The sequence below is a fragment of the Ambystoma mexicanum genome, chromosome 2p, assembly GCF_040938575.1.
Source record: "Ambystoma mexicanum isolate Mex_15411 chromosome 2p, UKY_AmexF1_1, whole genome shotgun sequence".
Taxonomy (NCBI): Eukaryota; Metazoa; Chordata; class Amphibia; order Caudata; family Ambystomatidae; genus Ambystoma; species Ambystoma mexicanum.
The window spans coordinates 1,427,937,265-1,427,961,552 of record NC_090923.1 but is presented as its reverse complement, the minus strand read 5'-3'; the positions used below and the strand labels follow the sequence as shown (position 1 = coordinate 1,427,961,552).

Below are 24,288 nucleotides of genomic sequence, written 5' to 3'. Positions count from 1 at the left end.
CCTGGTAGTACACGATTTTCTGCTTCATTATAAATGTATCCCCAGTAGGTTTAACTTCCCTTCCTTCAAAATCCCATGGATTAGGTTATTGTAAAAGATTCCCCTCAACTATCAATGAAAACCACTGAGACACACATTTCTATTAAGTAACCCGCATGCAGAGAGCAATGGTATTACTGCAAGGGCTGTTTGTATGGGTGCTCCCGTAATGCCAAGTTCAGGGTTGTGCTTTATTGGTTCGAATTTAAATATATTGAGCCACAATTCCGTCAGGTAGGTTTTACTGGACAGAGCCCTTTGGTTACCTCGGCTACTCTGGAGAACAGACTTTATCACACATGTAATATATCCGCAATCAACCCAAGCTCCCACCAGTCTAGCAATATCAGCCGTGCATTAAACCCAAGGAACTCATTGTTAGGGAGAATTCTCAATAAATGGCTGATTCCCCTTACCTAATGAGTCCCTCAGCAGCTTTGCTGGATTTCTAGGGTTTATTTTCTCACCTGGTAAGAGTGTGAGCCTTTTTCGCACTCTTACAAGTGTTTTGCTGTGTGTGTGTTTTCACTTTTTGTGTGATCTTGGGCACTGGAGCCTCACTTACTCCAAGTGCACCACTTTTTTTGTGTTACACAGCACCTTCAGTGCAGTGACACTGGTTTGTCTTTAAGACTTCCCTCGGACTCCATTCTTCTGGGGCTGACTACTGTCCCCCAGAAACATGTAAAGTTGCCATTAACTTTCTATAGTCACTTTAAATTACAGACCCAGTACACCCCATCTTACATGGAGTACTGGAAAGGGTTAACTCCTATCCCTTTTTGTCTGTGCCTCTTGGAGCCTTGTTTTGCTCCCTTAACGTTAAGACTTGGCTGGTGGCAGTGGTATCTACCTGAACTTTTCTACCGCAATTATACTATATAAATGTGGTATTGTTTTAGGCTATTATAGTAGCCTCAAACATAAACATGCTTGAAAAAATACATTTTATTTTGGTTCCAGCTGGGTTTATTCGGCATTTCTTTTTGTTAAAGTCTTTCTTGTGTTTCACTCTACGCGCCAAACTGGGGATGACTCCTTTGTTCGCTGTCTTTTCGCGGGCTTCTGCACAGAAGCCCTCCTTAAGGCGCCTGATAGTCTAGAGATGCAGGATGTGAGGAGGGATCTTCGGACCCCTGCCATGGGTTGCCTTAGCAACACAAGTCGCACTCTTGTCTGATTGGCTAATGGGACTGGCCTTGCCAGGCCAGCCACCCTGCTGTGTGATTGACAGCCAGGCTGTGTGGATGGAGGAAAACTGCATAAAAAGCAGGTCTCTGGGACTGGAAGAGCAGAGACGCCACTGGATCGAAAGAACCAATGAGGAACTGGAAGAAGAGGACCCCTACAATGACTGAACCGCCCGGTGAAGCCCTGCTGCAGGTCCGAATCTCCAAATACAAAGACAGAGAAGATCCTCCAGGAAACTACTTCCCTTGAGCTGGTGCGACCAACTAGTTCACCCAAACTACAAGCCAGGACCCCTCCTCTGGTCGAATTCTCTGTACAGAGCTACAGTGGGCCAGATAGCCAGGAAGATCGGACCCTGCTTGGGTTTTAAGGAGCACACCTTTTATTTGTGGTTTTGCTCTGCTGCTGGTTTCTTCCCTGGGTGGCGCAGGACCCTCCAGACTTCCTACTTCTTGTCAGTCCGGCAGTCGCTTCAGGAACCGTGAGCCTGCATGAACCACCAGGAACGTCCGCCTCAGCTAAAGCTCCCTCTCCATTTTAAGGTACTGTGCAAATCCGGTTCTGCATTTCGCTCAGCCACAGTGAAAGTGTTTGAAATCTTTCGCCAATACGAGGGCTTGTCCTTCTCTTCTCTTTTACCTAACTTTTCTACCGACCAACCTCGTCCAGAATCGTGCCACGAACTTTACCTCGAACTACACTGAACCTACTATCTTGAGCAAAAGACTTTTAAACCTTTGACCCTAAGCCTTTTCTATCTGAATTTACCCTTGTTGTCGCTCTTGTTCAGTTGCCCTGCTTACTTAACTGTTGGTGTTGCCTAATTTCTAATAACTTTGTCTGTCCCTCCCTTTTAAATTGCTAGAGTGCCATTTTGGTCCCACTTCATTTTGTGAGCCTAACTTGTCTAGAATTTAAGGGAAGTGGTGTGGATTATTTTTGATTGTGATTTTTATCTTGCTTATAATAGTGAAATATTATACAACTGTTGAGTAAATAAATATATATTCTTTTACTTAGAAACCTTGAGTCAGTGTTTGCCTGAACCATAGTAATTGCTGTCCCTTGTGTAAACACTTGTACTGTTCACTTACTCTTGAGATAAGTCTGGCTGCTCCGCTACTCCTACCACTTTAACTGTGTAGTACAGGCTTGTACCAAAGGTGAAATTGTACTGTCACTTGTAGTCTTAATTGTGTGTAGTGTTCCCAAAGGGTTCTGCATGTAATTCTGCCTAACACTCGTTGCTGCCCTCGGACCATTATTATATTTGGGTCAATTTAGGAAAGAAATTCAGCAGAATGAATCTTCAAGGAGTCAGTCGTCAGTCTTTCAAATCAAAATCATGATAAAGGTCTTACGTTGCCATGAGTCTCAGGATACACATGTACTCATTAAAATAGGGTTAGAATGATTCTCGTTTAATTCTGGGGTTTTAGTCAAATCTAATATTGACATCTTGAGGAAAAGCTGTTGGGTGGTATTGCATAAGGTTTGCCCTGGTGCAAGTGACATTTCACGAGGGCAAACATTGCTGTAGTGCAAAAAAACAAATGCTTACACTGCATTTCTGCAGCAATGTGATGTTTTCCTTAGTCCTAGTCCTTTGCCCTGGTGCAAAAAGACATTTAAAGAACGTTTTTGTTGCACTTTAAGGGCCCATCACTGTGGAATTCACTTGCAGCACCCGTGTGGGTGATGGGAACATGTCATACATCAATGTCAGGGTTGTAATCTGGGACTGTGATCCTCACACTAATGTATGCAAGGGGTCCGGTCAGTGCTTCTTCTGCGCTGCTGCACAGCACCCAAACAATTTCCAGATCACCATTGACAATAAGGTGACCTGTGCATTTCTAAATCGAACACAAATTAAATAAGAGCACCCTTGGCACTATTTTAATTTGTGTTAACTTTTGAGAATCTTCCTCAAGGAAACTAAGCTACTCCTGCAACACAAGGGTACATAAGCTCCTGGGCCCCAGACAGAATACGTTATGAGGAAAGAAGCCATCGCAGAGAGGTTAGCATAGTGGGACTCCATGATCTTTCCAAGGAAACTCCAGTAGCAGATAGATGCTCCTGGAAGTGGGGTCTTTTCAGAGAACAAGGAGTTTGGTGGTAGAGGAGAGGGGGAAGCAGTACTTAATTGGCTTGCCTGTAACTTGCACGTGTAGCACAGAAGGTTGTATTGTCCTGAATTGATGGCTAAATTAATTCTGTAAATGATTTCTCTTTACCGGATGTGATGGTGTCTGGTCCAAAACAAAAAGGCCCAAGGTCAATAAAGTCAGTAAAGATCAGAGGATCAAACACCTGAATCTCAAATCAGGAAACAGAGTGTCATGAGTAGGCTGCTTTTCATGGGTGCAGGTTGCATAATGATTAGGATTTTGAGAAGGATGGATATTGCAGCATCTGTATTGACAAGTGTAGGATGCATAAAATATGCATTTTGGGTATACTGGGTCACCCTCCAGTGTTCCTTTCATATTTTTGGCTCTGCAGAGAATATCATGAGGCTTGTGGTGTCTTTGGATGAGAGATAGACTGTGTCAAGTGAAAGACTGCATACTTGGTGTCAGCTCAAAAGCGAATGCAGTGGACACCCCCAGTTGTAAGTTCAGATGGCAGAAGCTTTTATTCAGTAGTAGAATCATTGGCACGCCTTTGGCATCACCATGGCTTATTTTCTATCTGCTGGTTGTGTATATTGTAGCAGTGTTTAGGACTAGAAACGCCCCAGAATATAGAAGGAGAGTTCACTTTAAGAAGACATCCAGATCCAGGGGAGAAAGGCACTTCCGGGATAGGCCCAGAAAAAGAAACCAACCTGGTCACTTGGTTTGCATGGTGACATGATCACACCTAGTGCCTAGCTGAAAACAAGTATGCCCTGGCGGTCACCGGCTAAGTGCTACCCTGCTGATCCATATGTGCAAGTGTCCTGGCTTGAAGATTAATCCTGTTTGACGTGAGGCTTAAAAGTACCTTTTGAATCTTAAGTAACAGCACAGAGGCTTGTTGTGGCTGCTAGATGCTTGTGTCAGAAACCTGAAGGTGTCTCCCTGGCCAGTCCCCGGGGATCTATCATCCAGGGGGCCAGGACATGGCCATTGCTATTTGATCCAGTTCCTGGGAGTGGACTAGTGAGGGAGGATCACCTGAATGATAGGTCCTTGAGGAGTGGGCGTGGGTCACCGACGGGTGAGATGCGCTAACCCCCTTCTTTCAAAATCTTTTCCCCATCCAAGGAATCATAAGACCGCAAAAAATAGTCAGTGTGTGTTGCAGCAGATGTCTACGGTATGCGAGACCCTCCTCCGCTGATAACCAAGGAAGGACGCTGGTCTCAATGTTACCGACCTTGACTCCAAGGATAAAGAAAGGCAAGTGTTTCCTCACAGCTGGTGAGTCGAGGGGAGAATCGATAAGAAACCAAACTGTGTTGAACGAAAAGTAGCCAACGGCTAATTTGAACATTGAAAGAATTAAAGATATAATAGACAAGAGAGGGGCAAACTAGAAACAGAGGAGGCCAGCACCACGTGGGTGCTCAAGCAGGAAACAGGGCGATTACCCGATGGTTGGAAACTATTGTAACCAGAAGACCTTGTGAACAGGTGAAAAGAGGTCAAAGTGGTCATACAGGGGTCTTGTGAAATCCTCTGTACCGTCGAAAGTCTTTGACCGACAGATGATTATGAAGCTAAGGGAAGTGAATCCCACATGGTGAAATCAATATATGAACAGAGTGTTTCGTAAAAGGTTAGCAAGAGTGAACCCGGCCAAGGGATATTGACATAAAGGGGCGAAGACCAAAGTCCCAAAGCACAGTGAACTGTTTTTTAGAAGTTGGCGAAAGTGACCCCAGCAGAGGGGAGCCGACAACCAGAACAGTGTGTTGATCGAAGGGAACCCGACCAAGGGGTGTCCACAGTCAACTATCTGTAAAAGTTGGCGAGAGTGAACTCGGAATAGGGAAGCCGATAATCAGGAACAAAGCCTGCAGTACTGTTTAAAAAGACATTAAGACTTGGGAAAGTAAGAAGTATTGGAAGACCAGGGGAAGTGAATCGTCCCCCTTGTCAAGTGGGTCGGAGCCTGGTCGAGGGAGATCCAGGGGTGAAAAGTTATCACTTAAAGTTCATTGAGAAAGGAACTGTTCCATTGATTGGTTGAATACGATACATGAGGGGTCGGCGCCTGGAAGAGGGGGACCCACGGGTGAAGCCATCAGCTAACGTGAACTGTGGAAATTAATATTTTGTTGGTTTGTTTGTTGTGGAATACATCAGGCTCTCGAGGGCAAGAGACTTTACTATCGAGGAACCTGATAGCTGGAACGGAACTGTCAGCTAGCGCTGAGAAAGCTTGAGGGTGTGCTGTGTTTCAAGGTCACACCTTGTCCCGTGCTGAAAACGTGGGCATGGGAGACCCCAGGCAATCACATCCTGACTTATTATTTGAAACACTTATTTTCTTTATTGAAACTCTATCCCCCTTTCTTTCCATAATTAGTTGAAAGGAATTGGCAAAAGATTTTTCTTTAGTATAGGCCCTTTTATTTTAACATGACTCCACTACAACTGCCTTCATTTCATTTGATGGTTGACGCTTGCTCCCATCTTAGATTGAATTTAGGTTAGTCGTTTTTCCACATTGCATTTATTGTTCAACAAACAGCCTTGAATTGTGATCACTTGGGTCTGTCTTTACTGTTGCCACCATGAGTTCCTTACACTTGTCACCCAGATCTGAAACCAATTGGACATTTTAGGTACAGGCGCCCTACCTGGATGCAGCGTGGGTGCTCTCATGGGGCGAGACACTTGGATTTTGTATTGCAAGTTCTAGGAATCGACACAGAGAAAATGCGAACCCTTTCCAAACAAGGTCTGGGGATGTCCATGAAAAAATTGGGGAAAAAACGATTGGAGAAATTACCGAATTCTTTTGACCTAAAAACAAAAATTACTATTTACTACCTTAACTAATACCCTTACCCCACCCCACACCTATATTTTAAAGAGCATATATCAACATTTTGAAAGAAATCAGTAAAAAAAATGTGGCAATTAATTCCTCGGTTTTTTCCATTAGGTTATTTCTACGGATGCCAAGGTCAGGCACTGCATCGCTTAGCCTCAGTAGCTACCAGTCCACTGCCGCAATGCTGATAACTCTGCTTCTCAATGCTGTGCCAAGCAAAGTAGACTAGATTGTTTCACCAACACAAAGCCAAAGCGTCAGCCGCTGAAAGAGGGCTTTTAGGTACTTTCAAATGTTGACAACGTGATCTTTGCCATTGGCGGGATGGCATAACTATCTGTCCAACAGCTCACATTTAGCATGTCCATAGGAATCGAACCCATCTACAGGTCACAGATTTGCTAGATATCCTCTCTACATATTCTGATCCAGTAACGGGCAAAACGGTATCTACTAATGGCAACTTGGGAGGTGGCTGGATAGTTGGAGAGTACAATGCACATCTCGATCCTTTGATTTGTGCTCCAAATCACCTACTCCACATACTCAATGGTAAACATAGCGAGTCCCTCACTGCATATTTTGAACAAAATTGAAAACATGACAGGGCGATGAAAGTTAGGATATACACCTTTGTTAGTATATACTGATTTTCTGATAGCTGTTCTGCTATGATACTGAAGGCAGGACAAACTCCAATCTGGTAGCGATATGTCCTGACTGGGGTTTCCCCTAAATTACTTTGAAGACCAAAACAGGAGTCAACAGTATTACATTAAGGTAGATCCATAGGATTGTGTAAGCTATATACACACATGCCCCCTGAATGAAAGCAACAAGAGAGACAGAGAGAGAGAGAGAGAGAGAGAGAGAAATAGAGCATAGAGAGAGGGAGAGGAACAACAGACCATGAGAGGAAGAAGATGGAGTTGAGCATCTTGTCTGAAGGCACAACCACACTCCTCTGGTAGCCACTAGCCTACGGACAGTGTAGGGGGAGTCTAAGTCCCTGAGGTTGTGTGGATAGAAAAGGCAACAGCCTTCATGCTTTGATGACCAGCCATCTAGAAACTAGACGGTAGGGGTCAATATTCTCTACTAGCCCTAGGAATCGGCATGCCTGTGTTAAGGTGGAAAACGCTACATCAAGGTGAGAAAGAGTGGGTCTGCTCCAGCGCCCTGCTGAAACCTAATAAAAACCCTTGAAACCATCTCTAGGATGTGAAGTATTTTTTAAGCCATATGTAACAGTGGCCACCACTCAGAGCAACTTCAGCATATAAGAGACCTCCGTCTGTTGAGCAGTTCTACATTAAACTTTTGAGTGTCGCTCCCTTATGAAGCAGCCCAAAGTGCAGCAAAGAATACATGTTTTGCCAACTTTCCGTCTCATCCAAGAAAGTTCACTGAATGTGACATGCAACTGATCTAGCCAAATCTGGGTTTCATCATGTTTTTATTTCTAAAATAATTTAGGGAAAAATACATGTTTTTTTTCTCATAGAAATTGGAAAATGTACCAGTTAGTCCATGATATCTCAAAATTCTCTTAGATATTAGGAAATAGCTAGGCCTTCGGCCGAAGTACTACATCCCGCAAAAATGTAGAAACCCATATCAGTTCAACTTGCGATATTTGTTTTTATGCCAAACATATTAATTGATATTTCCAGGCATGCGCCAGATGGTCAAAGAAGGCCCAAAAATAATTAGGTGCGTACCGCCCAGCAAACACAAATAGTTTCAAACAGAACTCCTGGCACTGAACACAGGTGCAGTGAGGTCAAACGGACAAAGAAAATTGACAGGCCGATTCATGTAATTCCTCTCAAAAGTGTCGCACGCGGCTGGCGCACAGCGTGCCTGTGCGAATGTCTGCGCCAGCCGCGTGCGATAAAATCAATTCCCGCGCACAGCGTATTCATGGATTCTCGCCTCCAAAAGCAGACGTGGCGCAGAGTGGCGCAGGGACCCTGCAGCAGCGCCAGTTATGCCCCCAAGAACGCCCTCGCGCAAGGAAAAGCCATCAAGATCGCAAAACCATCGCAAAGGGCTGCGCCAACACTGTACCAGTTTACCGGACTGGCAAAAGCGGGGAACGCGTATTACAGGCGTCGGGAACACGCGTGCGCGAGAAGATTCACACGCGATCGGGCCAGGGGGAGCGTGTGCGTGTATATCAGGGGGGCACGAGAAGTTCTACACGCGAATGGCCTGGGTGCGTGTATTCCAGGGGTGCGCGGGAAGTTCCACACGCGATTGCCCTGGGCGCGTGTATTTCAGGGGTGCGCGGGAAGTTCCACACGTGATTGGCCTGGGCGCGTGTATTTCAGGGGTGCGCGGGAACTCCCACACGCGATTGCCCTGGGTGCGTGTATTTCAGGGGTGCATGGGAAGTTTCACACGCGATTGCCCTGGGCGCGGGAAGTTTCACACGCGATTGCCCTGGGCGGGTGTATTACAGGGGTGCGCAGGAAGTCTCACACGCGATTGCCCTGGGCGTGTGTATTTCAGGGGTGCGCGGGAAGTTCCACACGCAATTGGTCTACGTGCGTGTATTTCAGGGGTGCGCGGGAAGTTTCACACGCGATTGGGCTGCGTGCGTGTATTTCAGGGGTGCGCGGGAAGTTTCACACGCGATTGGGCTGCGTGCGTGTATTTCAGGGGTGCGCGGGAAGTTTCACACGCGATTGGGCTGCGTGCGTGTATTTCAGGGGTGCGCGGGAAGTTTCACACGCGATTGGGCTGCGTGCGTGTATTTCAGGGGTGCGCGGGAAGTTTCACACGCGATTGGGCTGCGTGCGGGTATTTCAGGGGTGCGCGGGAAGTTTCACACGCGATTGGGCTGCGTGCGTGTATTTCAGGGGTGCGCGGGAAGTTCCACACGGGATTGGGCTGCGTGCGTGTATTTCAGGGGTGCGCGGGAAGTTTCACACGCGATTGGGCTGCGTGCGTGTATTTTAGGGGTGCGCGGGAAGTTTCACACGCGATTGGGCTGCGTGCGTATATTTCAGGGGTGCGCGGGAAGTTTCACACGCGATTGGGCTGCGTGCGGGTATTTCAGGGGTGCGCGGAAAGTTCCACACGTGATTGGGCTGCGTGCGTGTATTTCAGGGGTGCGCGGGAAGTTTCACACGCGATTGGGCTGCGTGCGTGTATTTTAGGGGTGCGCGGGAAGTTTCACACGCGATTGGGCTGCGTGCGTGTATTTCAGGGGTGCGCGGGAAGTTTCACACGCGATTGGGCTGCGTGCGTGTATTTCAGGGGTGCGTGGGAAGTTTCACACCCGATTGGGCTGCGTGCGTGTATTTCAGGGGTGCGCGTGAAGTTTCACACGCGATTCCATCAGGGTACGTGTATTACAGGGGTGCGCGTGGAGCACCACACGCAATGTCATCAGGGTACGTGTATTACAGGGGTGCGTGGGGAGCACCATACGTGAATTGCACGTGTGGGTCCTCCCAGGTGTTCCCTCTACACCCTCCACGGCCCCTGCAGGTGGCTCACACCACAGGGGCCTACCCTGCACATGTCCTGCAGGCACCCCATCCACCATGGCCATGCCCCCCAGCCAACCCACATGTCAACTTGCACTACTGCCCACCAACGCATGTCCCCCTGCACCCCCAGCCACCAGGTGCACCCTCCGCCAGGCCCCCACCCATGTCTCCCACCCCCCCACCCCCCAGCACTGCGGGGCACCTGCCAGCAGGCCCCCACCCATGTCCAACTCATGTTCCTCACCCCCCCACCCCCCAGCACAGTGGGGCACCTGCCAGCAGGCCCCCACCCTTGTCCAACTCATGTTCCCCACCCCCCCACCCCCCAGCACTGTGGGGCACCTGCCAGCAGGCCCCCACCCATGTCCAACTCATGTCTCCCACCCCCCAGCACTGTGGGGCACCTGCCAGCAGGCCCCCACCCATGTCCAACTCATGTTCCCCACCACCCCACCCCCCAGCACTGCGGGGCACCTGCCAGCAGGCCCCCACCCATGTCCAACTCATGTTGTCCACCCCCCACCCCCCAGCACTGTGGGGCACCTGCCAGCAGGCCCCCACCCATGTCCAACTCATGTTCCCCACCCCCCACCCCCCAGCAGTGCAGGGGCACCCTCCACCAGGCCCTCGCCCATGTCCCATCCATGCCCCCCTGCACCTGGGTCCCAACAATCCCCAATCATGTCCGTAATGGCCATCCTCCCCTGCCAAAAGGCCCAACCAACTATCACATCTACCCACATATCAAAGGCAATTACATGTTACACACCCAATGTAAATAATGCAAATGAACACATGTCTGTCACACACAATGGCTGCAAGTGAATGTAAAAACACCCAACCTGACATGCATGAAAGCAATGAGATGATATGACACATTGAAGGATGAAAATAAAAATGTATTGAAAATCAACTTGAATGGAAATGAAATGAGAAAAACCACAAAGCAAAACAACCAAAAGAAGATGAATGTCCATGAAAAAAATCAAAAACACACAGCACAATCAAAATGAATGGTGTCCAAAGTCACAGTCAGAAAAGTAATCCAAGTGTAAATGATAAACAAAAACCATTGCTCCATGGCGATGAAAAAAATCCAAAAAATAAAAGAATCCATTGAAGAACTATTTACAAGATAATCCCGGGTCCATGAGCCCAACCAAATGAAACCTAACTATGACAACTAACAAAAAACTGAACAATATACAAAAATGTGGCGCATTGTCCAATCACAACCAAATAAAAAAATAAATTAAAGGAAACCTAACACTAACTATATAACTATATACAAAGGCGGCGGGCAAGTCCAGCGGCTCACTCCGTGGTGTTCCGGGCCAGGGCATCATCGAACTCCTGTTCGATGTCCCGGAGGCGGTCCTGTTCCATGGCCCCGAGGGTCCGCAGGGACGACGCCGTCTCCTCCTCCAACCCCCTGCGGATTGCCTCGAGGCACTCGGCCCGCCTCAGGGCCCTCCGCATGGAGTTCTCCGCCCTGACCATTGTGAGCCGCGCCTCTTCCGCCTGCCGCCGCTCCGCACCTATATGCTGGCCCAACCGCTGCCACACGGAAGACACTTCCCGTCCTGGGTCCTCCTGCCCTCCGGCCGATGCCTGCCCCTCCGATGTTGATGGCCCCGAGCCATGATGCCTCCCACGTTGACTCCGCTGCTGCCTCCGACGCCACTGCCTCTGCCAGCATGACGGCATCCAGGCTGATGGAATCCACCGACGCCGTCGTGCACGTGCCCTGCCTGATGATGCCGGCACATCCTCCATCTGCTGGGATACAGTTGCTGTGGTGTCCACCCCTGCTGGACCTCTGACTCCCGACTGTGGCAGGGATGGGATCCCCACCGAGCTGGCTGCATTGGTCAGGGCAGGTCCACAGGGGGTCCTGGTGGCATCTGGGCCGGAAGACGGCAAGGAGAACGACTGGTGTATAGTCTCCACAGAGGAGGAGAGGGCCGCCAGATTGGCCGACACATGCAGGAAACCCCCGAACATGGACGATCCCAATTGGGCCACATCGGCACGGTGCTCTTCGTGATGACGTGCGTGCTCCTCCTGGGAAGCACGCACGTCATCACGAATCACAGCCGTGCGCATCGCGACCCCAATCAGAACCTTCTCCATACGGCCAGGGGTTCCCTTGTCCGCAGGTGGAGGGGAGTCAGATGACATGGACATCCCCTCTACCTGCGGACGGGCCTGGGACGGGGCATCCCTGCTGGTGCATGGTAGTGCACCCACAGGGTCAGGGACAGTGACATGCACAGGCCCCTCCACGGTGACCTGTGCTGCCTCCTGCCCCTGGACTGCACCACTTGCACCAGCAGGGATGCCCCCGCCAGGCCCCATGTGCGCCTCAGTGGCGGCCTCCTCCTCCTCTGTGGAAACCACCAACCTGGATGGCTCCTCACCGTCTTCTGCCGTAGCAGGCCCCTGTGGGGGCTCACCCACCGCTTCCGCTGCAGCCGTGGGGGCATCCCCGCCGCCTTGCTCCACAGCGCCGTCTCCGCCCTCTTCTTCACTAGCCGCTGCGTAGAGGGAGACATAGAACACAAGCATCAGGGTACTGTACAATGGTCCCCTAAACAGGAAGCAATAGCAGATGAGTGCCACTGTCAAAGTACACTTCCATCATGTCCCTCCACAACACATGTGTCAGTCCAGGCAAAACACACACAGTGACAGTCATGGTGCATGCCATGGACATTTCCATACATGTCCAATGGACTCTCGAAACATACAATGTAATGGAACTCACATGCATCATGGGTCATGCCTATCACATGCACACACTTCACCTCAGTCACATCCATCTGGCCCCGTACACCCCAATCACAGTGGATACAAGGATGGCTAGGCTGCATCAGTGAATCTGTAAATTGTCACAGACATGTGTCATGCATCCATGGCATTCACAAGTCACAGACACGCAGGTCAGGCAAACAGACATGGATACCATATATGTACCTGGCATCAGCACCCATCCCTCACCCCCACCCATGTCCAGGAACAGAGACTGCCATGCTCTCATGTGTACAATCTGCATAGGGCTCCCCATGTCGCATTTAAACACATGCAACAACCGTGCGGTTCACACATTACTGGTCGCACATGCATTACCATGATGTCCCTGCACACATACATGCGTACATGGCCTATGTCACACATACAGGCAAGTATCAGACAACCAGCACACTGCAACATGCCCTGTCTCACACAGCAATGCTTGGCCACTTACCGCTCAACTCCAGACGGGTCTCCCTCTCAAGGACCTGGGCGTGGAGCGCTGGCTGTACGCGTTCCAGGACCCTCATCTGGATGGAACTCATGTGGCCCCGGCCCCCCTCCACGAGGCGCCGGGCCTTTATGAGGGTCCTGGACCTCAAGTCCTCCCAGCGCTTCTTGACCTTCTGGATGGTGCGGGTTGCCACCCCCTCCGCGTTGATGGCAACCACACAGTCGGCCCAGATCCTCTCCCGTCCTTCCTTGTTGGCGCGGGACGATCCGAAGAGGGCATCATACTGCCCCAGGACTTGCTCCACCAGGACACCAACTTCGGTGGCAGTGAAGCTGGTGCCCCTCTGCCCCTCTGGCCGGGGGTTGCCACTGGTGCCAGATGTTGATGTGCCCGACATGGCAACCCCAGGGGCAGGAGTGGGTGGGCAACTGGGTCCTGGGGCTGGGCTGTGGAGCAATGTTATCCGAGTCGGGAGTCTTCTGTTCCAGCAGGGGACACAACAACTGGACCCCTGCAGATGGCTGATGTGCAGGCACCAAATGGCAGGGCACGGTGGCAGCAGGCAGGCAGCAGCAGATGGCACGTGGGAGGCTGCTCGGGGCACTGAGGGGCAGTAATTCGGCCTTCTGGGCAGGAGCGTGGTCTTCCGTGTGTTTTCGCGTGGCCAGCTTGATACGGAGTGATTTGGCACGTGAAAATCCTGCACGTCAGCATGAAATTCGAGGAAAGGGGCTTAGCGCGTAAGCGCGTCAGCACTCGTACGCGATTTCATTGGACCAAAGGCCCTTACAGTGTAAGCGCGTCTGACGTTTCGCGCACGGGCGTTGCCCTGGCAGGGCTTGGAGATCCCGCGTGCCTTTACACTGCTCTGTACGTGCTTTTTGTGCGGTGCGTGTGTTTTCCATCCGTTGGGGTTCAAACGCTATTACTTCACAGCGGGTGTTGGCTACGCGTTCTTCTACACGCAAGGCAGACGGTGAGTGGTACCCCGCTCCCCCCCAGGCCCGATCACGTGAAAAACTTCTCGCGCACCTCTGAAATACACGCACATGCTCCCCCAGGCCCGATCGTGTGTGAAAACACCCGTGAGCCCCTGAAATACGTACCCCGCGCCCCCAGGCCCGATCGCGTGTGAAAACACCCGCGAGCCCCTGAAATACACGCGCCCAGGCCAATCGCGTGTGAGAAACTTCTCGCGCACCCCTGAAATACACGCGCCCAGGCCAATCGTGTGTGGACCTTCACGCGCACCACTGAAATACACGCACACACTCCCCCAGGCCAGATCGCGTGTGAAACTTCGCACGCACCTCTGATATACCCGCACGCAGCCCAATCGCGTGTGAAACTTCACGCACACCCCTGAAATGCCCGCATGCAGCCCAATCGCGTGTGGAACTTCTTGCGCACCTCTGAAATACACGCACACGCTCCCCCAGGCCCGATCGCGTGTGAAAACACCCGTAAGCCCCTGAAATACACATACCCCGCTCCCCCAGGCACGATCGCATGTAGAAACACCCGCGAGCCCCTGGAATACACATACCCCGCTCCCCCAGGCCCGATCGCGTGTGAAAACACCCGCGAGCCCCTGAAATACACGCGCCCAGGCCAATCGTGTGAGAAACTTCTCGCGCACCCCTGAAATACACGCGCCCAGGCCAATCGCGTGTGGAACTTCACGCGCACCCCTGAAATACATGCACACGCTCCCCCAGGCCTGATCGCGTGTGGGCCTTCTCGCGCGTGTAAGACTTTGGCGCACATTTTTTTCCTGCACAGGGACGCTACCGCCTGCTTTCGTGTGGCGGACATGTATGGGCCTGTGCGCGTCTTTGGCCGTGCGCTGTTTTTCCCTATTCGATTCCATGAATATGTGTTGTAGGCGAGCCTGTGGGCGTTCTGCGCACTTGCCTCCTGTACTTCCCCCGTGACGCCCACATTTTCACGAGTTGTTCCCCATTCTGTGTTTGACACCCCGTGTTACGCCTACTTTTGTTATGTGCGCCGCGCTATGTGCGAATTCGCTGTGGCCTTATCGCACGGCGTTCGATGACCTGTGCACCGGCGTGCGCCAGCGTGCGCCGCGCACTTTTTCAGCGCACATCCCACATTTCGCGCGTGCACGGACTTCCATGAATTGATGTGCGATGTTTTCTGTGCGATAATCGCACTTGCACTGCGATTTTCGCTATTTCTCTGCGAATCGCATGTTTTCGCACGCGTGCGCCGTTTTTTCGGCCCACATTAATTCCATGAATCGGCCTGAAAGTTTATACTGGCTAACACACAAAAACATCCGCAATCAGTACTCCCAGCATTGAACATGTGAGCTCAATCCGCCCAACTCCAGATATTTACTGTTTCCAGACAACAGAAATGAATCGCTATTTCCATAGATACCCATAGGTGTACATGTCACACGGAATGACGATTATACTGTCCAACACACGAACAAAACCACAAACAAAACAGCCAACATGTAACTCATGCACAGTAAGGTCAGAGAGAAAACCAAAGTGAAGCCAATACCACCAAGCACAAACAAGCGTCTGCAACCACCGCAGCCAACACAGAACATCTATGCATTGAGGTCGGAGAAATCTATGTAATTCTGGAATATACTCAGAAAAGCATAACATTGAATTTATTATGTTTTATCAATGTGTTATCAATGTTTTTGTTAAATGTTTTATCCTGTGTATTTCTATGTTTGTATGTGTTAATAAATTGGCTAAAGGTTTGTAATTAACCACATGCTAAATATAAATTTAAAAGAATGTACAAAAGCGCATAAAATCATCAGATGCCCAAACACACACAAACACCCAGACACATGTATGTTCATGCAAATACATACACACACACACAGAATAAATAAGACACTACTGTATAAGAAAACTCCACATACACGCACACCCAAACACACACACATGCACACACACTCTCATTCACACACACATTTCTGACACAAGTAAACAAAGGCATTGCATAACACGCTTGTATACACACTACAATGTGGCAGCAATGCTTAAAACATGAGACGAGGTGGCAACACAGTGTTTAATCACACATTCAGGTCCTGCATAAACCCTCTCCCATGTAACTATGCCACATATATAGACATACACAAAACCAGAACCAGGTTGGAGAAGCTTAAAAGGAGGAAGGACTGCGAGGCTGTGGCTGCTAAATACATGACACTGAAATAAAGAGGATAACTGTTCTCAGGTAGACTGTGTACAGATTTATGCTGTCGATGGGGATGAGCTCAATGGCATCTGTGACAAGGAAGGTGACGTTTTTTCTAAATTCCCAAACAAGAGAAGGCGTGGGTTGAGAGTGTGGCAGCAAGGGTCACATTACTCGTGGTGCAAGCAGTGGTCAGAATATAAAAGGTCTGTCCAGGAATTTACATCATCATTGAGTGGACTGGGGTCGCCCCATCGTGAAGAGGAATTTCTTTCTTTATTTTACTTATTTATTGGGTATTTATAATGCGCCTATACACAATGGACGTCATTACAAGTGAGGCGGTAAGGGGTTAACGGCGCCGGTAAAGGTACTGGCGCCGTTAACCCTGTACCGCCTCATTACGAGGTTCCCTCGCGGGACCCGCTCTGGACGTCTGGTCAGACCAGACGTCTTTGCGGGTCCTGCGAGCGGCCCAGCATGCCAACAACAGGCCCGTCATTAATGGGCCCGTTGTTAGCATGCTACCCATTCCCATTGAGTTCTATGGGGGCTCAAATGGGGATGGTCCGGGTTCCCTGAATGGGGAAATACCAGGTCCTCCAAAGTCGGAATGGCCCGGTATTTCCCCATTCAGGGACCGCGGACCCGGGTTTGGAGGCAGCCATGCCCAGTAATGAGGCCCAATGTGTTTCGAGGTGCAACAAGACAAAGGGTGATGGAACAGGGAGGACAAAACAAAAAAGATCCTACTAGGCCTTGTGACATTTGGATCGTGCAAGTGCAGTAAAGAGGAGTGGAGGGGAGAGGGGAGAGGGGTGGGAGTGCCGGTCAGGGCGGAAGGCCTGCGAGAAAATGTGAGTGCCTGGGGAGGCCAGGTGGACAGAGCCGGGGGAAAGCAGTGAGTGCAGGGGAAGGATGGTCCACAAGCTTAATGCGAGTTAAAGGTTTGGAAGGACTACAAGGGCGAAGGCCTGGCCAGGCTAGTGCAGGGGGAGGGCCCGGAAGGGCAAGTGCAGGTTGAGAGAGCTCAGGGGGAGATCAAGTGCATTGGTAGACTGGTTTAGGGGGGCCTGGTGCCCTGTAAGACTATGAAGGAACCAGACAGACAGTCAAGGGGCAGACAGGGACATTAGCAGGGGAGAGGGAAGGAAGAAGAGAAAAGGAGGGTCTTGAGAAGCTTCCGGAACTTAAGGACATTTGGCTCAAGCCTGAAGGCACAGGGAGGCCATTTCAGAGGGAGGTTAACTGCGAAGAAGTGTGTGTGGTTAATAATGTTGAGAGATATCCAAGCCCCATTCCATAGTTAACGTGATCTGTTGGAGTCCATATGCTGTTAGACAGTGGGGTGGCTTATACATTGTTGAGTGTGGACACATGGGGGGAGAAGCTGAAATGCCGCACTTTCTGTACTTTGGGCAAGAGTGCATTGTGTCTGCTCATGCTTATGGCGAGTCACATATGTTATGTTATGTTATTTGGCATTTATATAGCGCCTTATGTATAATTGGTATGATTTCAAAGCGCTGATAGGTTGAACGCCCGCGGGAACCGTAGTTCAAGTCAGTAGAGAGAGAGTGTTGCATGGTGCGTGGGTGCACCGGATATGTGTGCAGCTGGTGTAGTTGTTTGATGATAGCTGCTTCTTAGCGATAGGTGTGGTGCAGAGGAAATCAGTTGGATGTGTCCAGTCTGGTGGGTGGACGCCCAGACTGGGTTCTGGCTGCGTTAGGCCTGAGGGACGCCTAAGCTAGCCGAAATGTGCTTCAGCTAAATGTGTTTTATTAGGTTGTTGAGGTGAACGTGGAGTCATGTTCGTATGTGAACAGCTAGGCCGAATTAACAGGGGTATAGCTGTGTTCTGGTTGAATGTTGGTGTATAGTAGAGAGTAGGTGTAGTGGTGTGATATGGTGGCTATCAGTATAAGCGTCTGAGACCAGGTACGTGAGCAGGACAGTGGGGATGTACATAGTGACATACATATATATAGCGACATGATGGATAGAGGTATATATGAGATACAGATATTTGGTAACATCATGGCAAACAGGTGCTGCCACTATCGGCATGGTGTGGATGCTGTGCCCATATGTAACAGATATAGAGGTTAAAAAGCATGGCTGCTAAGTTGCAGCACTGCTTCACGCCTGTCATCGTGGGAATGTGTGCTGTGATGGCACCCTCTTGATTAACACGCACCTGAAATGATGTGTTGGGTGTGTAATAGAGCGATCAACTGAACCAATCGACGTGGAAAGCCTAGCTTCAGCATTTTATACCACAGGAGTTCTCTTATTACAGCATCAAATGCTGACGTGAGATCCAAAGCAGCTGCATATATTGGGCCTGCATCGGACGATTGAGCGGTCGCCAACAGATGAGCTAGCACAACAGAATTTAATGAGGTGCTCATGTTTTTCCTGAAGCCGACTTGAAATCTAGAATAAATGTCATTTTCAGTGATGTCTTTCCAGATGGTTAAGCAAAAGCATCGCAAATATTTTTGCAGCAGCATCCATCAGGGCGACATGGGCGTAATTTTAGGGGGTGTTAGGGAGAATTCTCTGTAAAGGCTAATTTCCCAAACCTAGTGAGTCCCCCAGCAGCTTTGCTGGATTTTTGGGGTTTATTTTTTTCTCCTGCTAAGAGTGAGACTCTTTTACTCCCACTCTTAGACATGATTTGAGGTGTTCCTTTGTCTTTCCATGTGCTTTATGGGCTATGGGGTCTTTTACTCCATAGGGTTTCATGTGTTTTTGATGTGGGTTACACAGCACCCTCCGTGCCGTAACCCAGGGGTGTTGTAGCGACCCCCAAACATAGACTCCATACCCTGGGACTGACTACTGTCTCCTAGGGCATATAAAGTCGCCATTGGCTTTACTAGTCCCAGATTATGAACAGAAACCAATACAAATCATCATATTGTGGACGTACTGGTTGGGGCAATTCGATTGCCCCGGGGTCTGTTGTTCGAGGGGGAATGTCTCCGTCCCGCTGATCGAGTTTTTGCTGGTGGCAGTGGATACTACTTTTTATATTCGACCGCGAATATATCTCTATGGGATTTTCCCATTGTTCGAGGCTACCAACTTTAATTATTTAATTCCTATAGCCTCGAACATACCGCCGGTTTATTTATTTAATATTAATTCACTGGTTGGTATTTTTTGCCAGAACTCGATTCTAAAATGGCGTTTGTGTTCTCTTCTGTGACTCCAACCCAAGTCGAGCCCTTTGTTCCACTTTTTGGCAGGCTTCTCCACAGAAACCTCCAAAAGTGGTGCCACTCTTTCTGGGTACCACAGGGGGTGTGGGAGGGGGTTTAGGCACCCTGGACTGAGTTGCCTTAGCAATTCAAGTCGCACTCTTGTGTGATTGGCCCAAGTGGTGAGCCGGCTGGCTCACCACTTAGCATGTTTGATTGACAGCTAGGCTGAATGAATGGGGGTTTGCTGCATAAATGCAGGGCTTTGGGGACTGGAACTTCAGAGGTCGCCACAGGACCTAAGAATCCGAAGAGGGAGAAGCTGAGCTGACCTGCAATGACGACACCACCGGTGGAGCCCTGCTGAACCGTCTCACCACTTTTTCCGACGACAGAGGAGATCTCCAGTCTGGAGAGTCTTCTTCCTTTGACTGGTGGGGATAACCAGTTTTGCTTTCTTTTCACCTTCCTGGAGCATCTCGTGGCCGCCTTGCCCGTGCCAAGCACCCCGGGAACCGGAATACCACGGCTTACCACTACCGCGAAGAGAAGGGTAGTACCTTTTAACCGAAGAACTCCGCGGCTGGTTTTTTCCCTGGCAGTGCAACGACCTTCATCTTTCCTCCACTGCAAGACCTCCTCTTCCTCTGGACGAAACACCGACTTGCACCCGCTGCCAGGAACAACTGCCCCCGCTGGAGCTTCCTTCACACTTAAGGTACTGTGTCCTGCCTGGCTTCCCTTGCGACAGATCGCTCGGGGTGACAGTAAAGCCTCGACTTTCTAGCCTGGGCTGGCCTGGGACAACCTAAGCTAACTTTTCCTCACTTTAATTTCATTCTTTGTGTGCAAACTATTACAAGACTCTTTGGGCATAACCCCACTGTGTGAACCTGGACCCCTTCTGCTTGCTCTCTCCAAGAGTGGGCCTTGCAATTGACTTCCTTGCTCTCCAGTAGAACTCTGCCTATCCTGCCTGACTGTGGTTCTTTTAAAAAGTATTGAAATTTGTCTGCTTCCATAACTCTGCCTTTTTCCCTCCCTTTTTAATAACTTATTAGAGTGCCATCTTATGTTAAGCGCTCACCTCTGTCTGAAAATAAGTGGTGTTTCTCATTAAGACTTGTCTAATAAAGTAATTAGGGTTGTGTAAATATAATAGTGACTGTGTGCTGAATTTACTTTTCTCTTTGTGCTAGTGTAACTTACAAGTGTCTCTTTTAAATAAATAATGATATACTTTTACAGCAAAGCTCTGGTCAGTGTTTGCTTGTGCTACTGTATCCCTGTACCTATTGTGTATACTCTAAATACTGCCTAACTCTTCTTGAGGGAAGTCTGACTGCTCTGCCACAGCGACCAAGTGAATCTGTGTGGTACAGACTGCTACCAAGTGGGTTTACTGCCAAACACCTGTAGTCTTAAATCTTTTGCAGTGGTCCCTAAGGGAACTGCACAGGTGTCTGCCTAATACGGGGGCACAGGGGTGTTTGTCCCCCCCAAATTTCGTGGCACACCATTTTGTCCCCATTCATTTGGCAGGGGCACCTTTTCCTTTAGATGCCATGTCACCCCCAACATTTTCAGTAAAGTTACTCCACTGCAGGGCGATCGGACGATAGTTATTTGGATTATGTGGATCGCCTTTCTTGTGGATTGGAATAATAATTGCGTTGCGCCATGATATAGGAATAATCATAGTCCGCAGTATGTGGTTGAATTGAGTATAAAATACGGCCGCGCAAAGTTTTGGGTCAGATTTTATGATACAAGGTGGTATACCATCAGGACCGGCCGACTTGGAGTTCTTCATGCATCCGATCGCCCACAGGATATCTTCTAATGAGAATGACATGTCATCAGTAATTGCCAGATTTACGTTTAGAGAGTGCTGATGTGTAAACTGCTCCGGTAGCCTAGATTTGGTAGAAATATACATTTTCCAAATGTCTGCAGAAATGCTGGAGCCTAAATTCATAGAACTCGCTTTGGACGAACCTCTTAAAATCGACCATGTATTACGAACATCTCGTTTGCAGAGCAACAAAAGAAGCCTTTGATTATCTGCACAATGGATTTGATGTTTTATGACTTTCAGTTGCTTTCTATAAGTTTGTGTAATCAAATTGTTCTAAAAAAATATTCGTCTTGAGAGATGGAGGCCTTGGTATAGACATTCTGGGACTGTTTAAAGATGCTCTTCCAATCAAGGACAGAAAGGTTATGGAATGTGTGCAAGCTACTAACAAAGGAGTACATTTACTGCCTTGGGATTCACAAGCTGACGCGGGCATAACATTGGATCCCGACACTCTGAACGCGTTTTAGCGATGGGTGCAATCCAAATCTGTGGCTTAAGGCGGCTTGTAGGAAATTGAGGCACGGTATCCTGTTGTGTTTAGGAAAATCATGGGCTGTCTCAATGGGTTTGTGCATAAGATTAGGCTCAAGAATGGAGCAGTTCCAGTTAGGGGTAAGGCACTGTACAAAGCTGAACACAACACTCTCAGATCGATCATTAACATGTACCATTTTCTCAGTTTGTTTGACGGTCTGTCCAACATATGAAGCCAGATCCCCAATTCGAGCAGCAACTCTGGTAAATCGATTGAATGCACTGCGGCACAGGTCCACCACTCGCTTGCCAACATTTTACATATACACCTCTTTATAACGACATCACAACTTACTTGCATTATGCAACACCGCACATTCACTCCCATATCACTCATAGATGAACCCTGCCCTCACAAAGACATCAAAGGAAGATATTTAGATTCACAGCGCGCCAAAAACGATTATGCTACGTCTATAATCTAAAGATAAGAAATATTAAGCCAGAGGTTTCACCAGCACAAACACAACATTGCACAATTAAATTAAAAAAGACATATGCCAGAATGGATCAGAGTATCAAAGAACACACCAAAACATCCCACATACAACACATCATGTGCATTTTCAAGGCAAAAGTCATAGTCCACAGTATATTAAAAAAAACACATGAAACGTCACTTACTCAATTTCAGTAAGAAGTGAGCCATTTTAAGACAATGTCATTGTCGAATAGAGTTTCAAAAACCACACAGCAATATCCCACACACCCTACATAGCTGATATATCTAGTAGGGACCATTTTACAACTCATACATGAACAGCATATTAAAAACCATATAAAACCCTTCTGCCGACGTGCTGTAATGAGTAATTTGAAAAGATAGAATTCACAGTAGCAAAGTGTAATAGCATCAAAGGCACTAACGACATTTGAAAGGAAAAATGACGCAGAAACACTGGCTACCTGATGACTGCGCAACCGCAAAGCCAACTTCCCGCCACGGCACACACCATCCAAGCACAACCTTCCATAACCAGGTCTGATTGGCTGATGGGCAATTTCAAAAGACATACTTAAACACATTTAAAAAATACATCAAACTATGACACTCAATGACCATATTTAAATTACAACTGTGTCATTTAAAAATATACTAACATCATATTAAAAAAAGCATACTGAAACCCCCTACTTTCATTGCCGAATGCCTATTTCCAAAACACAGCCATCAAAGTCCTACAGTAATAAGTGTTACGATTCAAACGTTAAACGGTGTATTAAAGCCTAATTACAGAAACAGCTGGGAGGTACACATTACAAAGTCAGAAACACTACCTACATAACACGTTGGGATCCCTGCAATAAAACACAGTTGTTACCTACACAGCAATTAGAGTAAAAGAAAACCAGACTAATGCTAAGTCAATTAGGGTTCCTGACAATTGAGACAAATTGCTGCATTAAAACAAGTATGCAGAAAGCTTGCAAATCAGTGACAATAGACCAAGCCAACAGCAATATCTCCTTTTTAGGTGCCTCACAATGCTTTCAGCAATGAGAAGGCTTCAGAGGGTCCAGCAAGCCAGCATGCAGCAGTGAAGGACTCTTTCTTGGGTACGACGTTCATTCATCGCCTGTTTTTATTTTTTCGCAGGACTTTTTGCCGAAAAAGCTTTGCTGAAAAAAAAATGTTGAAAAAAAAAGGGGGGCATATAAGGGGTAGGGTGAGGTGGTGTATAGGGAATAAGTAATGGACAGGAGGGACTGGGAGGGACCCCCCCTAAATAAAAATAAAGATGATCTTTTTCGGCAAAATAATTTTGGCCAAAAGTGCAGCATAAAAAAGTTCATTCATCACCTACATATGGCATGGCCAACCATGCCATATGTAGGTGATGAATGAACATAGAACCATTTCTTGGTGGTGGGTGATTCTGGTAAATCCTATTCATTGTTTTATAAACAAAGCCGGAAAACTGAAATTAAAACACCTACCTCCAACTAATGTTTTCCATGTTAACCTCTACCCACAAGTGCGCAACAACACACCTCCCACCCACCCGCAGCCACAATTAACACATACTCCATGCCATCAAAAGCGACACACAGAGCCTCCTACCACCAAAACATGTAAACAAGCCAACATACACACTTCCAACCCCTAAAGAAATATGACTATGCACCTACCTACAGCCCCACAACACTCACTTGAAACAACCCGTACATCTGCAAACATTCGCATGCACTCATCACTGACACAGACACACAGGGCCTCATCACGACTTGGGCGGTAACGGTAATGCTATTAGCGCGGGCGGTATTAGCCCTACCGCCGAACTCCCCAGCGCTAAAAGCGCCGGATCACGAGTTTGGCGGTAATGTAAGTCCCCATTCCCCACTGAGCCCATTCGGGAATGCCCCATTCCCCATTGGGCTCAATGGGGAATCTTTGCGCTAATACCGCCGGCGGATTTCCCGCCGGCAGTAATAGCGCAAATTTTCGGAGGATTTCCCCCCAGAGCTGGGGCGAAATCCGCCGAAGCCCTGATTAGGCGGACCCTTAAATCCGGCGGTAATAGC

At 48.7% G+C, this 24,288-nt stretch overlaps 1 protein-coding gene across 1 annotated transcript in view; it reads right to left on the bottom strand.

Moving 5' to 3' along the window:
* The window catches only part of AOC1 (amine oxidase copper containing 1), a 158,141-nt gene that overhangs the window by 77,208 nt on the left and 56,645 nt on the right, over positions 1 to 24,288 (bottom strand). The window lies entirely within an intron of this gene.